Source organism: Lathyrus oleraceus, chromosome 5 (assembly GCF_024323335.1).
Source record: "Lathyrus oleraceus cultivar Zhongwan6 chromosome 5, CAAS_Psat_ZW6_1.0, whole genome shotgun sequence".
Lineage (NCBI taxonomy): Eukaryota > Viridiplantae > Streptophyta > Magnoliopsida > Fabales > Fabaceae > Lathyrus > Lathyrus oleraceus.
This window is the reverse complement of record NC_066583.1, coordinates 17,062,721-17,082,383: the sequence shown is the minus strand read 5'-3', so window position 1 is coordinate 17,082,383 and position 19,663 is coordinate 17,062,721. Positions and strand designations below refer to the sequence as shown.

The 19,663-nt window shown below is 37.8% G+C and overlaps 1 pseudogene; it reads left to right on the top strand.

Annotated features, from left to right (window-relative positions):
- The window catches only part of LOC127078479 (pentatricopeptide repeat-containing protein At5g18475-like), an 87,931-nt pseudogene extending 71,800 nt beyond the window's left edge, over positions 1-16,131 (top strand).
- The last annotated feature ends 3,532 nt before the right edge of the window (positions 16,132-19,663 follow it).

Here is a 19,663-nt window from a genome sequence, read left to right as displayed (position 1 = left end):
TATGATATTGAGTATCGAGCTCAGAAGGTTATTAAAGGTAGTATCTTGGCTGACCACTTGGCACATCAACCAATCGAGGATTATCAGTCAGTTTAGTATGACTTCCAAGATGAGGAGATTCTGTATTTGAAAATGAAAGATTGTGATGAACCTACACTCGATGAAGGGCCAGAGCCTGGTTCCCGATGGAGTATGGTATTTGATGGTGCTGTAAATTAGTATGGAAATGGTATTGGGGCAGTGATTATTACTCCTCAGGGCACACATATTCCTTTTACAGCAAGGCTAACTTTCAAATGCATGAATAATATGGCTGAGTATGAGGCCTATATTATGGGATTAGAGGAGTGCATTGATCTAAGGATCAAGCACCTTGATGTTTATGGTGATTCGGCCCTCGTTGTTAATCAGATCAAGGGTGAATGGGAGACGAATTAGCCTGGTCTTATTCCATATAGAGATTATGCGAGAAGGATTTCAACGTTCTTTACTGAGGTTGACTTCCATCATATTCCTCGAGATGAGAATCGGATGGCAGATGCTCTTGCTACGCTCGCTTCAATGATTGTAGTTAAACTTTGGAATGAAGTTCCCAATATCATTGTGATGCGCTTGGATAGACCAGCTCATGTATTTGCAGTTGAAGAAGTGAAAGATGATAAGCCATGGTATTATGATATCAAGTGTTTCCTTCAAAGCCAGATTTACCCGCCTGGGGCATATGTGAAAGATATGAAGACTTTGAGGAGATTGTCAGGAAGTTTCTACCTCAATGGCGATGTACTGTATAAGAGGAATTTTGACATGGTTCTGCTCAGATGCGTGGATAGACACGAAGCAGACCTGTTGATGACTGAGGTCCATGAGGGTTCATTTGGTACTCATTCCAATGGACATGCCATGGCTAGAAAGATGTTGAGAGCAGGCTACTATTGGCTGACAATGGAGTCTGACTGTTGCAGATATGTGAAGAAATGCCATAAGAGTCAGATCTATGCGGATAAGATTCATATTCCTCTGACACTTATGAATGTGATTTCATCACCATGGCCCTTCTCCATGTGGGGAATTGACATGATTGGCATGATAGAGCCGAAAGCATCCAACGGTCACAGATTTATTCTCGTAGCAATTGATTACTTCACCAAATGTGTTGAAGTGGCGTCATACGCAAATGTGACCAGGCAGGTGGTCATGAAGTTTATCAAGAATCAACTCATATGCCGTTATGATGTGCCGGATAAGATCATTACTGATAATGGTTCTAACTTGAACAATAAAATGATGAAAGAGATGTGTAGTGAGTTCAAGATCGCGCATCATAATTCTTCTCCTTACAGACCCAAGATGAATGGGGCTGTTGAAGCTGCTAACAAGAATATCAAGAAGATTATCCAGAAGATGGTTGTTACGTACAAAGATTGGCATGAGATGTTGCCATTTGCTTTACATGGTTATCAGACATCTGTCCGCACTTCAACAGGGGTAACCCCTTTTTCTCTTGTTTATGGCATGGAGGTTGTACTCCCAGTAGAGGTGGAGATCCCATCGATGAGAGTCTTGATGGAGGCCAAGTTGACTGATGCTGAATGGGTTCAGAGTCGTTATGACCAGCTGAATTTGATAAAAGAGAAGAGATTGACTGCCATGTGCCATGGGCAGTTATATCAGCAGAGAATGAAGAAAGCTTTTGATAAGAAGGTCAAGCCTCGTGTGTTCAGAGAAGGTGACCTCGTGCTCAAGAAGGTCTTGTCTTTCGTGCCCGATTCCAGGGGCAAGTGGACTCCAAACTATGAAGGTCCATATGTTGTTAAGAGAGCCTTTTCAGGCGGTGCTTTGATGCTTACAACTATGGATGGGGAGGATTTCACTCGTCCTGTGAATTCAGATGCAGTCAAGAAATACTTATCCTAAAAAAAACAGAATGACTCGCTAAGTTGAAAACCCAAAAGGGCGGCTTAGGAAAAAATGAGCGTCTCGGTGGATTGAAAACCCGAAAGGGCGGTCCAGGCAAAAGTTAGAGACATGAAAAAATGAATATGCATCCTGCTAGATTGAGTACCTCATCCTGGGGAAATCTAGGCAAAAATTAGGGATTTGACAAGTACCTCCATCCTGACAAGACTTTGTTCTACAAATGGCATCCGTCAGAGATTCTTGTTCATTTGTCGTCAACTGAAGCTTCAAATACATCGAATTTAGAATTGGTGGAGAAATGGTCATTATGTTCAATGTAGCCCTTTTCCAATATATATCACCAATTTCAAACTTGTAAAGATCTATGGGGTCTTGCCATCTGCATGCTACCATTCCATCAAATAAATTCGAGCCTTTATCCAATTATTTGCACTCTTATTGGTTTCTATTTCAACAAATGTTTTGCATGCTTTTAATTGAGAGAATATCATTGTTTTGAAAAATGAATTTTCATAACTTGTTTTTAAACAAAGTAAACATTCACAATGAGGAAAGATACTTAGGAGATCCTCAGTTCTCTCCCAAGGGTGGTATGATCCCCAACAGGGTAAGACATTTGTTCATATCCCTGGCATGACTGTATCTTCTTCCTCCGGGGCCCCTTTTATGGTTCATCCCCGAGTGGTATGCTTGTTGAGATGTTCACCACTCTCCCCTTCAGCGGAAGAGCTATCTTTTCTCCTCAGCAGGTGTGATTTCCTTGGTGAGTTTGGTGCTTGGTGTCGGATCACCAGTTCCCCCTTATCTCCCTCAGATGGATTCCCGAATAGAGTTGCTTTTGTGGCAGTTTCTGCCTGTGCAATGAATTTTTTTTCCCCAGCCGGATTGACTGATGATTCATCCCCCAGAGATTTTGTGATTTTCTGGTATCTCTGATTCCCCGGCAGATTGGATACTCTCCATTGGAATTTTGGGCTTCCTCCCTTGAGATGTAGTACCGGACGGCTGTGTGCCTTTTCCTTTGGAGCTGTTTGTGTTAAAAATATTTGTTTGTCAGCATTCATCATACATAAATCACGCATATGTGCATATAATCTTCAAACATTTGGATATTCATATTGCATTCTTTGTCATATATCTTTGTTTGTTATTCTCTGCTAGTTGGTAATACATTCCCCAAGCAGATGTCGGGAATTTTTTTTTTTAAATATCCAGATTTTTTAAAAAAATTACAAAAATAGACATTTTTTCAAAAAAATTACACAAATGGGCAATTTTTGCCCTAATTTTCTACTTGGGCGCCACCCTAGTTGGCGCCTACCCTTAAAGGGTAGGGCAAGTCGCCACTAGGAGTGGCGCCTACACTCATTTAATTTTTTTTTTATTTTTTTATTTTTTAATATGTATTATTATTTTTTTTTTTTAATTTTTTTTAATTTATGAATTTAGATTTATTATAAATTATATAAATTTATATTAATACATATATATAAATAAAATTATTTACAAGATATATATATATATATATATATATATATATATATATATATATATTATATATATATATATATATATATATATATATATATATATATATATATTAATTTATATATATATTAATTTAATTTAGAAGTAATTAATATTATGTATAAATTTTTGGGAGAATTAGGGTTAATCATGTTAAGGTTAATTTATCAATTATAATTAGGGTTTATTGATCGGTTATAATTAGAGTTTGGTAGTTATGACCTAATTGAAACCCTAAATCCCCATAAGACTAATTAATCAACTGCGACACTAGTTAGGGTTAAGTAGATTGGTGTACAACCCAGATCTTTTCCTATAAATAAAGTGTTATTTCCTTGCATTTTCTTCACCATTATTTCCTATCACTTTCTCTATCTAGATCTGGTCATGGCATCCCCAAGACTGTCGTCATGGCAGCGAACATCATCAAGGCGCCCGGATCTTGAACAAGTAATCTTAAAAAGGGATGGGCATGTTATTTTCTCGCCTTTGAAACCCCCAATGGAGATGAAATTTTGGATATTCAGCAAGATTCCCACGCATGCCTTCCACTTGTCACATTTTTGCATATTCAGTCTACTTGAAAACGAGTATAAATAGAGGGTCATTCTTGCAAGTTTTCATCAACCACTAACACTTTTATTCAGAGAACTCCGGCGAAACTTCTCATCCACCAAGCTTCGTTCTACATTGCAGTCATGTCTCTTCTTACCATGGGCCAAGAACACAGAGGCACTAGGGCAAACATTGCCTCATTCGTAAGTTTTTCTTGAACATTGCCTCTTTCGTATGTTTGTAATTTGTTTTTTAAAAGTCCAATCTAATGATTGTTTATATTGTTTGTTTTTAAAGGATCCCAAGAAATTTCGTCAACGTTCACACCCTATGCCTTATCCAGACCCATGGTGCGTACCTTACATAGAGCGTGCGGGTTTCGGTCATGTTATGCATGTCGTAAATGCCACAATTGATGTCAAATTCATTTTGGCTCTGTGTGAACGTTGGAGACCCGAGACACACACTTTTCACCTACCAACTGGTGAATGTACCGTCACATTAGAGGACGTGTACATGCTTTTGGGTCTTAGAATAGATGGTAAGCCTGTGACCGGAAATGTTCAACAGCCTAACCAAATATGTGTTCAAATGTTGGGGGTAGATCTGGTCGAGGGTGAGGGATCTGCCAAAGCAAGGGGTCAGGGTATTAAATTATCTAGCCTACAATTGTACCACGACTCCATAACTTTGACTGAGGAATCCTCCGAACAAGAAAAAGTCATAAAAACCCGGGTTTACATTATGCTATTGTTTGGGAACTTGCTATTTCCCGAAGGGACGGGAAATAGCATAAACTTTATGTACTTGAGTCTGCTCGGGGACATTGATAGAATAAGCACATATAGTTGGGGTTCTGCTGTATTAGCATTCCTATATAGCTCTTTGTGTAAAAATGCACAAAATGAGCATTGTACATTTTCTGGATGTGCTTTTTTGCTCCAAACATGGGGGTGGTGGAGATTGTCGAGGCTAGCCCCAGAAAATCCTAATGTCTACTCCTTCCCCTACGCAACTAGGTAAATTTATGATGTTATTTCATTTTGTATATTTATTCTATAAATATTTGTAAATAATATTATTTATCTTTTTTTGTTTAGGTTCATCACAACCGGACTGGATTACAGTCTTACCCCCAAAAATAAAATTATATTTTATCGTCAACTCTTGGATCGTCTCCGAGCACAAGATGTATTACCACTAAATCACTCAGCTTCTAACTGATTTATTAATATCATGCATTCTCGATAAATAACATATTTGCTTTTTTCTTTGCAGTTTATTTGGAGGCCATATTTGGGATTGGAACATCAACCCAACCCCGAAGATGCAGCTGTTTGGACAGCAAAAACGGCCATAATGCGGTTCACCACTGTGGAGATGCATCAAAGTGACCGTGTCAAGCTGCAATTCGGAATGCATCAAGAAATCCCAGGCCCCCCAATGTCTATGGAACCTTGGCATCTAAAAAAAGTCAGCCACCAGTGGTATGCCCAAAATTGGAAGGAATTTGCTAAGGAGTTTCGTAAAATGTGGAAAGACCGTGCCCACTATGTTCTACAATTTCCGGTGGCGCCCAACGAAATGAAGCCGACAAGGGAATATGTGGATTGGTATAGAGCAAATACAAATCCATAAATGATTGTGTCTGACCCGTTCTATTCGGACGATCCCCGGATGCAACAGCCATATTTCCAACAACAACAACCACCACAATATTCCCAACAACAACAACCACCACCTTATTACCAACAACAACCACCACCACCATTTTACCAACAACAACCACCACCACCTTATTACCAACAACAACCACCACCACCATATTACCAACAACAACCACCACAACACATGTCCACCCCCCAACCAAATCAACAATACATACCACAAACTCAACCACAATACCATGAAGATTACCAACACCAAACTCAACATTCCCACCACCATCAACAGTCCCAACACCTACCACAATATCAATCCCCCCACTTCCACCAATCCCAACACTTCCATCACGACAATGTCCCGAGCTCTTCCAGTCCTCCACCTAGCCCCGACACGGGTATACAAGAGGACTACCAACAAGACTACTACACACCACAACAAACATTGTTCTTTGGCCAACCCGATTCAACCCTAAACTACCAAAGACCACAATTCGAGGGCGCACCCAGCAGTAGTCAGTTTGTCCCACCGAGACAAAGCTTTGAGGGCGCAGAGGGGACCCGTCTTTCCTACAGCACTGAAGGGACTTCGACCCAACCACAACGGCAAACGGCAAGGGGACGCGTTAGGACTAGGGGTGGTAATAGGGAAGCACCACCACCACGTGAACCGTCTAGGCGAGTAATTAGACCTCCCCCGTGCGGATCGTACCAGGGACCGCATCATATGTGATAAATAAATAATGCATTTTAATCATATCTTTGTAATATTTGTCTTGTCTATTATTTAAATAAAATATTTTCTGTTTATTATCTTTATATCTTTATCTTTATCTTTAAAGATATTGTCTATCATATCTTTATATATATATATATATATATATATATATATATATATATATATATATATATATATATATATATATATATATATATATTAATATACATGTGCATAAATATTTAATTACTTTTAAATTAAATTAATATATATATAAATCTATAAATAAATTTAGTTACTTATAAATTAAAATTATATATATAAATTATATATATATATATATATATATATATATATATATATATATATATATATATATCTTGTATATAATTTTATTTATATATATGTGTTAATATAAATTTATATAATTTATAAAAAATATAAACTCATTAATTAAAAAAAATTTTAAAACAAAAACATATTAAAAAAAAAAAATAGAAAGAGTGTAGCCGCCACTCCTAGTGGCGACTTGCCCTACCCCTTAAGGGTAGGCGCCAACTAGGGTGGCGCCTAGGTGTAGTTTCGGGCCAAAAGTGGCCATTTTTGTAATTTTTTTGAAAAATGGTGTATTTTTGAATTTTTTTTTAAAATTCTGGATATTTAAAAAAAAAATTCAGATGTCGGTGTCTTGTCCCTCAATATAGAGTCAGCCCCTTAAGCAGAAAGTGTTTATCTTTCCTTCCGCACTCCCCACTGAGTTACATCCTCGTGGACGACGGTTGTTTTTGCTTCCTCCCAACACATATATTGGGATGGGTTCCCCTATTGAGTTATATCCTCATTAGGATGACTCTCGATTCAGTTTGCCTTTTTGGTTTGATCCTAAATTGGCCTCTTGTGACTGTCTCTGGTGTTTCCCTGTGGTAAATGAATAATTGCGCAGTAATCAATAATTATTCACCTTATCCCCAGCGGAGTCTGTGGTTTTCTACCCTTATACCGGTAGTTGTAAACCCTATTTTCCCCCCTTTGCAGAGTTAACCGTTGTTGTTCATCCTAGTTGATAACGGTTACTCTTCCGTGGTTTTCTACCCAGTATCCGATAGATGTAATCCCCTCTTTGAAGGTTATCATTGTTCAATATTCGGTATTGATATTACCTCCTTCTTTTGGATAATTGCTCTGATTAAGCAATTTTATCCCCAGCGGGTCCTCTTTCATTTACCGTTTGCCGGTAATGTTTGTTGCTCCCCTTGATTGGTCATCATTATATACCTAGTGTTGGTATCCCGATGCCTTTCTCTGTCGGTCGATTTATCCTTTATTAACCCAGTAACCGGTTGTGGATAATCTTCCATGCGAGTATATTATCTACGTTCCGACGGTAATAGATAATATATCTCATGCACTCTTTGGTCGAAGCCTTTTATTCTTCCCCAGTCGAGTAAGATTTCGTATCCTTGTTTTGGAATCGAATATCCATCCCTCAATCGAGTTTGCTTTTTGCCCTCTTTTTGGATAATGAGTGTTTTGGGAATATTCCCCAATTCACGCCTTGGTTGGTCGCCTATTATATGCCCAGTAACCGGTATCCCTGGTGTTCCTTCCTTCTACTCCCTATTATGACTTTGGTCCCCTATGGAGTCAGGTTTCCCTGAGTTGAGATATACCTTTTAGGTCTTCCTCAGATGATTTGGTTGATTGATATCTCTCACCCTTATACCGGTCTTAGATATTCATTCTTCCCGAGCTTATTGTTCTCTCACCCTTATACCGGTGATCAGATCACATGTCTCATTGAGCTTGTTACCCAGTAACTGGTAACACCTCATCTCGCTGATTCCCCAGGAGAGTCTTTTTAGACATCCCCAGCGAGGTATCTGTTGTGGATCGTTTTTTGCTGTGTTGGCATATTCCCCAACACATGCACCTTCGAGTCAGCTCGATGTCTTTCCATTGGATTTACTCCCTTTAGAATTTTGTTCCCCAAGTTTCAAGTCGTGACCTGCTCACGTGTTTTTATTCTTCTTCTTATCCCTATGAGAGTTCCCCAGAGTCTCTATCCCTAGTGAGTGTATTACTCCTATGGATTGTCAATTTCTCCGGATGTCTTTTCTTTCTTTGTGGACACATATCCCCACAGAGTTTGTTTGTCTTACATATATACATCTGCATCATGAGGTCTCTTAGGGACCAAAATTCGTCTCTTTGTTATTATTTAAGCCCATTCTACCTCGTCGAGACGAAGATTTTAACCTTCACTTCTCCGGCTAGAATGACCTTAAATAGGGGCATCTGTAAGACCCCAATTTTGTCCCTAAGATCCCTCATGGCATCATCACATTTCATTTGCATAGCCTCAAGGATCATTAGCATCTTGGTTCCCTTTCCCTTTGGGTGGGATCTCTTGTGAGTGGTTTGAGATCACCAAGCATGCTTGAATTGTATATCATTTCTTTTCTCATTTTGTTTACTAACCAAAAGCACAAAAATATGTCACTAACATCTTTTGTTTGAAGCTTAAGCAATCACCAGGTCAAGAGCTTCAAGAAGATCCTTTGTGCAGAGATGAGGTATTTTCTTGGGATGAGGATCACATGATTATTATAAGGAGCTTACATGAGCTAGGGTTTCATTTTGAAGCAATTTCACCAAGTGGTAAAGGCTCAAGTTAATCAAGACATTTCAAGGTCATCTGAGGACCAAAAGTCAACTGTGCAGTCAACTGAGGGCTATGAGGTGGGGAAATGAGTTGAGACACCTCAATCATGTTAAAATAGGGTCTATTCATCATTCTAAACATCCATCTTGAAGATTCAAAGGTCATGGCAGAAGTTACTAAAAATGGAAAATGACCTATAATTCAAAGTTTCCAAATTTGGCAAGTTTTCGTCCACTTTCAACTTGACTTGTCAATGTCAAAGAAGTTTCAAATGGAATTTTGGTGAACATGAAAGTTGTAGATTTTTGTCTCCCCTTTCCAAAAAGTCCTAATTCATGTCCATATGATGAATGGTTTAGGAGTTATGGTCATTTGATCACAAGGTGTGCATGGAAATTCAAAATGGCATAACTTTTGATACAATGCTCCAAATTGGTTCATTCTTTTTGCAAAATGCTTCTCATGTTCAAGATATCTCAAAATGAGCTTTTTCCATGCATGGGAGAGGCTTGTATTCTCATTATTTCACACATGTTCAAATTAAAGTGAATCTTCACCATTCATTTTTGGCTTAAGATACAAGCAAAACAACACTTCAATCTTGACCCTTGGATGTCCATAAGTGAATTGGAAGCTTAACATGGAGCTGATCACGTGTATTATGGGCACATGAGCTCATTTTGCATTTTTGCAAATTGCTTCATAACTCACTAATCATGATTAATAAATGGAAAAGGTGATTAACATTGTCATTAGCAAGGAATATAAGTACCAAAACCCTAATCATAACTGAAAAAAAACCACCATTTCAGATCCAAATTCAAGAAACTCTCTCAAAATTCTCTCTCTTCGATTCTTCATTTCCTTCACACAATTCTCAAAGATCATTGCATATTCTTGATCCTCATGCTTCACTGATCAAGAATCATCCATTGTTTGGTGCAATTCATCAAGAAATCGTGTAGTTCAAGAGCTTCATCATGTGGATCGGATTTGGAAATTGAGGATCGTTCAAGAGGTTTCAGTCATTGATTCTTGCATAAAGCTTAAAAGGAAGTGCAGTGGAGTTAATCTGGAGCTTTTGAGCTTGTGAGAACGCGTGTACAACAACCTCCATTTCCAGGTGATGCAATTTTCGATCTCTCCTTTTGCTGTTTTTAGGACATAGAACTGTAGATCTTGTTGAGTAGATCATGTACATATGCTTAGAATTGAAATTGACTGAGTATTGAGGGAGTTAGTGATCGCGTGACTTTATGAGTCGAATTTGGGGTAGAAACTGCAAGTGCACAGTTCTATCGCGTAGTTTTAAAAGATATCGATCCCACAGGGACTTATGAATCGATATACCGTTTTCTAAGGTTACTTCGTAAAGCTAAGGCGGATAATACTTCGATTGTTTGGGGAAAAGTTAAAAACTAAACTAAGATCTAGATTAAATATCAACTAAATGGATATCGGTATGTAGTTCGTCGTAATTAGGGAATCAATTCTTCGTTGGTTTCTTGGTTTTAAAATAAATCTTTTCAGTTGACACTATTGATTAAAAGTCTTATCTCAAACTCTCGCTCTGTTGAATAAACTATGATTTTATATTAACGTAGCTGTCACTTATTAGTTAAGTCAAAAACCACTTTTTGAAAACAATAGAATCCGTAGAAACTCTTTTTAAGAAAATACTAATCGTTTAAACACCCTTATCTCAAACTCTCGCTCTGTTGACTTAGGTTATATAATTAAACTCAAATGCTTAACTCTCGTCCTCACATTCAACCTTTAAAAATACTTTTTGAAAAAGATTAGAATTTAATTAACTCTAAAAATTGCTCTCGCCCTGATCTAGAATTAATGTCCAATTAACACTGTCCAGTCAAAACCTCAAACTCTCGTTCTATTGATTTTAACTTCTTTATGTCTTTTACTTTCGTACAAAAACCTTGTTATTAAACCTGTAAATTGAGACCATAAAAAGAGTGATTTTAATTTCAAACTTAATTAAACCAACTTAGTTTTGATTCCTTCATTCCGCTTACTCTAGATACCGATACCTAAATAAATTAGACAGACATACTAAACAAATCTAAATAATCAGCATACACAAACAAGTTCATCTCAGGCAAATAATATAAATCAACAACAAAACAGGGCATATATAAATTTAAAAAGTAATTAAAGAACCTGAGTAATTTAAATAGCATTCTTGAACACTCCACCACAGACCGGTTGGATTTGTTCTTGAATTCTTCAATCAGACAGAAAAATAAAAGCGAAGGAATAAAAAAACTAGATTCTAACGTAAGGTTAGATCCGGTGAAAGGTACACAATAGTCTCCGGTGTAGAAACTATTGTGCGAAAAATTAATCAATTGCTAGAAAAGAAAAATGGAAATTGCAAAGAAAACAATATAAAAATTGTAAAAGTAATGATGTAAAAATGTGCTTGTACGACTGGGAAGAAAACGGAACGAAAAAGAGGAACCGAGAGCTTTTCCAAAAACTACTATTTATATTGGTATTTTTTGTAACTGCTTTCAAGGGTTTTCCGTGTACATAGCCTTCACGTTGCAAACGGTCAAGCGTGATAGTAGGCTTCAACGTGGTCTGTTGCGTCCCTTGTGCCAAAAATATAGGAGAATGGTGTGACGTCCGTCACACCATGTGTGACGCTCGTCACACAAGTGTGTAAAGCGTGACGCTCGTCACAGCATGCGTGACGTTCATCACAGGCACAGCGCCTGTGCTTTTAGGTTGGGCTTTGGCTTTTGATATTTGCTTCTTTTCATTCCTTTTTGCACCTCCTTTTCTTCCTTTTTTACTTGTGCTTCAAATAAACTACCTGAGATAAATAGAAAGAAAACACTGCGTAATATCGAATAAAATGAAATAATTTGAAGTAAATAATAATATAATTTAATTTAATTGAGTCCTAGAATGTGATACTATTTCATGTTATCAGTTAGGTTAATTGAAAGTTTGGATCTAGAATTTTCTTCCTTTCGATTTGCAAAATCCAGGTAGAATTAGGATGAACCAATAGGAGATTTGGAACCTACGTTGAAAACCGAGTGGAACGGTATAAGCCTCGTGAATTTCTGGAAAATTTCACGGCGGCGCCACCGTGCGTCTCGCCGGAGAAGACGACCGGAGCTGTAGCTCCGGCGTCTGTGTGTACTTAGGGTTTTGGTGACGTGTGTTCCATGTGTGCAATTGCGTGGAAGAACGATTGGAGGAGGTTTGTCTGACCAGGCCACGCGTGCGTTTGAATGCTGATTGTGTGTGGTGACTGGGATTAATGAAACGTAGTGTTTCATTGTTTTGAATGTGAGCCGTTGATTGATGAGCGTGCCATATCTGATGGTTGTGGGATTTTTCTGGATTTATTTGAATTAATTCATTTCCCTCCATTTTTCATTTGTTATTTCTATTATTTTGGTTATCTTGTTAAATTCATAAAAAATGCAAAAATAGTCCAAATGAGTTCCAATTTTTTTTCATAGTTTTCTATCGATGTCTACTTTTTTATGATGCTGAATTCATGAATTGTTGATGCCTGGATTTTTATTTTGGAATTTTTGAATCAACATTGTGCCAAATTGACCTATTGCATTCAATGCATTGTGAAATTCTCTATGTTGAACCTTCTGATCCAATTTTTTGCATACATGATATTCATACATGACATGAATTTTTGGTCACTGGTTTGGAATTTTTCTCACATGTTATCATCACTCTTGACACATAGAGATTAATGTGACAATTTGTGTCACATTTTTGACATTGAATTGGTGTGTTTTTGTTCACATAGCATTTGCATCATTCTGGATTTGATCTTTTGCATATTGGACATTCATGTCATGAGGAACTTATACAAAAAATCCTAAAGTCATTGCATGCATTTCTGATTTGATATGAATTTTCTAAGTTGGAAGTTCATTTTGTGCATATTTTTGGTCATTGCATGGCATAGGCAATTTGAGGCATTTGATTATTAATTTGATGATGATCCTTTTGAGGACATTGGATGGAGTGTTTGAATGTGTAATGTGTAAAAGGATAGATCCTGGTTGGGTCATTTGGTTAGGTTTTGAATTCATCTCTTATGACATTGTTTGTTGGTGTTTTGTTGTGTCAATTGGACGTACATAGACTAACTTTGTCACTTGTTTCAGGTGTGGATACTCATTGATGATATTGTGGAATACAAAATGCATTGAGTTCTGACCTATGTTTGTTTTGTAGGGTTTTGATTGATGTGGAGAGCTCATGAGCTCATTTGAGTGCTAAGGCACTTATGCATTGAACTGTGTAACTGTTAGTGGGTTTCACTATTTGTCTGCTGGTTTTATGACTGAAGTACTAACTGTTTAGTCTTTGTACAGGTACCTTAGTTGCTTGCTTGATTTTGCTCTTGCTTGAGCATTGGATTGTGGTTGACACACCACTCAGGTAGTTAGCTTCTTACTTCATGTAGTCTGAAGTCCTGTCACCTTTTTGGTAGGCATTTTGCTGGCAAGTCCTCCTTCAGAGGCTCTGTTTGTGTTTGTTTAAAATTGTGCTCAAAGACCTCCAAGATGAGGCATGTGATATTTGATAAGACCTCCAAGAGAAGAGGCAATTGACGGATAGAAGGGATTAGTAGCCAATCCCCCGTTATTCAGTGTGTCGTTCATTATGCTCGCACTACATGCTGATGCTTCTGAACATGTGCCCCAGATCTTTTGTACAGAGTCTGTCAAGTGGAAAAGGATCCCACTTTCTGGATCCCCACGCTTTCTGTGTCATGAGCTCACCCTGGCCAAGGTTAAGAGCATGAGGTCTCATCCTCATTTACACTTTGATCAGCTTCACCCTAACGTTCAATGTTAGTGGTTAAGAGCTACAGATTACCCTTTACAGTTTGGCTTGTTTGTCGAGGTTGATATGACCCCTCTTGACTAAAGCCCACCCATTGTTTGAGCCTCTTGTATGGATATAATGTGTGATGTTTGTTTACTTGTGAGTTAGGTTCTTGTTAGAGACCTCAACTTAGGAATGTTGATTGTATGTCAACTATTAGGCTCGAGTCTTAGTCTCCCTTTTAGTTTGTTGTTTCCCTGGTCTCTGGTTAGGAGAGTGTTTTACCCCATGGACCTTTTGATGTGTGTGCTCTTGTAATGGGAGTTTCCATTTGAGCTTAATTGGAGGATCATTACCATGTTCATCCAAGTGGAAGATACAAGATACATTGAGGATCTCTTATGAGACTTGTTTGATTGCTTATACTTTGTGCTTGCTTATTCCAAAGGATGGGAGCTACTTGAATCATCAATATGATCTCAAGAGAGAACTCCTAGTGTGGTTTCATTTCTTATCCCTAATCTTTTTGTTTTCCTTAGGACTTAGCCCTTCTTCTTCGTCTTTTCACTCTAACCTAAGCCAAACTCATTTTGTGCAAACATTGACATTGTTTTCAAATTAGAAACCTAGGCCATATGCCTTTGATTTTTCAAACTCTTTTCACTAATACTCATTGTAAATGAACTCTAATTCATACTTTGACTTCATTTTGTGAATACTTATAATTTGTAAATTCAACTCACTTCAAGTGATTTTTGTGGTTCCAATGATCACCTTTGATTAAAAACTTTTTTTCATAAACATTAGCCATAGGTTTGAGTTATCATAGTGGTTGATGTAAATCTCACCTCATCCTTAGTGATTGGATTGTAAGCCTTCCATACTTATTATAGGGTTAACCCCTCACTAGTATGTTGAAGCCTTCCTCACATGGTGGATTGTTGGTTTAGGTTGAGTTTTCTCCCTTTGATAACAAAAGACCTTAAGGCTTTTGACCAAATCAATTCACCATATTTTGAGATTTTTACCCCGAACTACGAGGTTTTGATCCTAATCTTTTTATAAGAGGATACGTAGGGAATGGGTTTATCCATCCAAACACAAAATGTAAATAACTTGTACATTCTCTTCTCATCTCTTCAATCATGTTTGCACAAATAAACTTTCACAAAACAAACAACCTTACAACAAGTGTGAAAAGGGCTCCCTAGGAGTACCTAGGATGTTTTGGGGGCCTAACACCTTCCCATTGCATAACCAACCCCCTTACCCAGATCTATGTTCTCTTTTATTAGTTTTTGTTAAAACTATTAGGTTTTTGTTCGCTTTCTAACCATTCCTTTGGATAAATAGAAGTGCGGTGGCGACTCGACTTGTATGATTTACCTTGGATTTAGTCAATATCTCCAATGGTAACGAATACCCCGCTACAGGGGTCTTGAAGACTGTGTGGATGAAATTGATGCACAAAGAGTCTCTGGCTATGCTCTTTATACGGATGGGAAAAACACCAAGTTGTCTTATCCCTTAGAAAATTTTGACTCTGATGTATATGGACGAAGCTTTAAAGGAAATATTGATCGTGCTAGAAATGATATTGAGTTTATGAAAAATGATGGATGCTGTCCTAATGTATTCAATTACTCAGCCCTAGTTGATGGATTATGTAAAGCAGGAAAACCGGAAGATGCAAAAGGGGTATTGGCTGAGATGAAGAACTTTGGTTTGAAATCTGATACGGTTACCTACACTTCTTTGATCAATTTTTTCTGTAGGAATGGGCAAATTGATGAGGCTATAAAGTTGCTTAAAGAAATGAAGGAAAATGAATGCGAGGTTGATACTGTTACGTTCAATGTGATACTCGGAGGCTTGTGCAGAGAAGGTAGATTTGACGAGGCTTTAGATATGATTGAGAAACTCCCACACCAAGGTGTCTATTTGAACAAAGGTAGTTACAGGATTGTACTAAACTCGTTAACTCAAAAATGTGAGTTGAGGAAGGCAAATAAATTATTAGGATTAATGCTAAGTAGAGGGTTTGTACCCCATTATGCTACCTCAAATGAATTATTGGTTCGTCTTTGTAAGGACGGGTTGGCTGTATATGCTGCTACAGCTCTATTTGACTTGGTGGATATGGGGTTCCAGCCACAACTTGATTCTTGGGAACTTCTAATCGAATTAATCTGCAGAGACAGAAAATTATTGTACGTTTTGAGCTAATTGATTAATTGGTAACTACAAATTCCTGATGTCTGCATTGTGGAATGATGTTTTATTTCTCAAGCAGTTTCGGTTTGGAATCCGTAACTTGATGCAAAGGATGATACAAAAGTGAATTCAGATAAACAACAATAGGCAGGCAATAAACATTCTCTACCAACAATTCCAATAAAAGAATTTGATTTGATAAAGCCCTTTAGTCATTCTTACTTATATCTAAGGGAGAGGAAAATACATCACAAATTCTACTACAAGCTCTACTTGAAATTCTTAGTTCCACTAAGCCACACTACATTCACTGTGTTAAACCCAATAATCTGCTAACGCCTGCAATTTTTAGCACAAAAATGTTTTGCAGCAACTGCCCCGTGGAGGTGTCATGGAGGCAATCAGGATAAGCTTTGCTGGCTTTCCCACAAAAAAATCATTTGATGAGTTCGTGGATAGATTCAGGCTTCTTGCACCTGAAGCTTTGGATCGTAGTTCTGATGAAGTCACTTCTTGCAAGAGGATTTTGAACAAGGCCGAACTATTTTAACCCTGCAAAGCATAACCATAAAATTCAAAACCATGTTCAAGAATAAATTACATATTGAATGAAACCATGCTTTAAGTAGTCATGCAAGACAAGCCTGCAACATTCCATCGCCAAACCTGCCAGTTCACAATGCAACAATGTTGGAAGCAAAGTACTAGAGAAAGAAATGGAGAATAGCAACAGAGAAACGAGACATGTTGCTACAACCACTGTATCATTAAGATGAATAGCTTATGGAAAGGTGGATTTTTTTAGTAAAGTTATTTGAAACTTGTTGCAGTAAATTATCAATTTCACAGTTGTACTCACACTGTTTGAAAGTGGGCCTTGTTCATGATAATTTCATTGTTACCAAGCTCAATGGTTGCCTGTTATGCTTCTTGCTGCAAGGGCTTCCAGGATTGAAAACCAGGATGCCAAAATATCCGCCTCTCCGACCACAACTTAAAGTATCAACAACTGAAATTGTTGAATTTTCATGAATATTGTGATGTTATAAGTAGAGTAAATAAGAAGTTATTAATCTAAACTTGTAAAGAAAATTATCTCAGCATCCGCATAGGTCGATTGCCTTCTGATACTGCATCGAGGATACTTAACAACTGACTTGGAACCATACCACTTAAGCTTCAACTGTTTCCATAATATGAGTAAGATGCATAAGAGCAGAGTAAATATGACAAGTTAAGAAGCATATATGAATTGGGGAAGAAAGATACCTCAACTCTATCAAACATGTCATCAACAATCAAAGGCTCTCCTCTGTAATATGCATCTCTTGCCTATTACCAAAGAGCACCATGTTCAAAAATGAGAAACAGTGTTATAGAAAAAATGAAGACTGAAATTACCTGAGGAATCAAAAGAAGGAAATGCAGAATTTGCAATTTACAGGGATGAAACAAGTGAAAGTTTATTTGAATCTTCATGAAATTGTATGTAAGGGATCTTCATCACTTTCATCACTTTAAGCACGATTCTTGATCTTGCTTGGACTTTTGGTAGCGGAAGACTGCAAAATCGTATCAACAATTAATGCGAACAACTTATGAATTACTTCCTGAGTCAGGCAAGGTTGTTACCTTGGATGTTGATCTGCCGGTGAAGCAAGCATTTCGCATACTACATGAGCAGGGAGTTCCCATGGCTCCGCTTTGGGATTTCTGCAAAAGACAGTTTGTTGGAGTTCTCAGTATTTTAGATTTGTATTTTAATTTTAAGAGAGCTCGGGAATCATAGGTCTAATCTGACAGAAGAATAATTTGAAACACATACCATATCAGCTTGGAAGGAAGGAAAAGGGATTGTGCTATCAAGGCGTTTCATCCATGCAGGGCCATATGATAATTTGAAAGATGTTGCTCTGAGGATTCTGCAAAATGGAATTTCAATTGTTCCCGTTATTGGTTCACCTTCTGAAGATGGTTCATTTCCACAACTACGGCATCTTGCTTCACATTTGGGGATCCTTAGATGCATTTTGCAGGTGTCAGGCGATTTGTTATCGTTGAAGCTGGGAGCAAGCGTGTAGAAGGCATCATGTCACGGGCCGACATATTTAAGTATTTCCTTTGTTAGTTTGGATTGGTGACTGAACAAGTCAGTTAGTGCTGCAACGATCACAATCTTCTGCGAATTTTATTTACCGGTACATCACATCATATCAGTTCTCCTCAGAGTGCTTACTTGATCGCTTGGACATATCTTCTGAACATATTGCACTCAAGATTGCCAACCGCGTTGAAGCTGCATTGTACGTATGGCGTCGAAGAGCTCAGCAGAATGTGCCATGATTTAAAATCCTGCATAACATCAAATGCAGCAATTGCGGATAAATTCACCAACCCTGCAATATACATGAAAGTGACAGAAGAGTGATGAATCTCAACTTGAAAACGTGGAAAGTGATGAATCTAAACCTTCCCATGCACAAGTGACAGAAGAGCATACTGAATCTCAACCTACCAATTCACCAGTGCTAGAAGAACCGGCTGAAACTCAACACAAGAGGGCTCCAAAAATAACCAGCAGAGGTTCTTCATTGCTGCAAAACAGAAGCAGGAAGAACAAAAGTTGTTAATACACCACCAACAACAAATGCGATACACTGTGGACCTGTTATTGCTTTCCATTATTTTTCTTGCATTTCACTGCAGTAAAAAAGCACGTTAACTCACAAGGCGGTAAAATTCCACCAGTAATCCAAAAAAGAAATTGAGACAAATTCAAAGAAAGAAAGTATAGAGCTCATGTTACCTTTTCCGAATCAAACATCAAATAAGGCAGACGAAACTGGAACACTGGAAAGCATTTCCAAGAGAAAGCCTTTTGGATCTCCATAGCCAGCTCAAAAACCCTAACGGGACGAGTATAAAAGGGGGCGAATACTGTAGAAGAAGAGGAGGAAAAAACGAAAAAACCCTAGAAAAATTGGACGGCTACTGTAGCAAAAAAACCCTAATATTTTCCACCGAAAAAGCTGCCTCCTCCTCCACCAGCGATTGATGAAACGTGGGAGTTCGTGGGAGCAAGCGACAAAGGTGAGCATCCTTGCTGATTCTTTGAGAGTCACGATTGTGCATTTAGAGAGAGGGTTTTGAAACTGATGAACGGAATATGTTGTGGCTGGTTCCATCTCCCTACGGATTCTTTCATTTATTTTAAGGAACTCTTAAGAGACTGAGAGATGGAAAGGTGTTTATTTTAGGGAGAGATTGAGAGATGGAAAGGTGTTCTTTGAGGGAGGTGAACGAATCTGCTGGATTTATTTCACGTTCCCAGTACTTTCTCTTATTATTTATTTTAAAAGCATTTAAACCCATTTAAAACTTAATACCATTTGGTTTTTCCTTGCATTTTTTTTATTAACTAGTGTTTGTTAATATACTGTTTTTTTTGTGTTCCCCATTCATTTACTATCCATTAATCTCTCTTTTATTTAAACCCAACAGCCAGGCGGCTAGGGTTACTCTTTGGGATTCTCCCATCGTTTTTTGTGGGCATTATTTGTCCATTAACAGTAG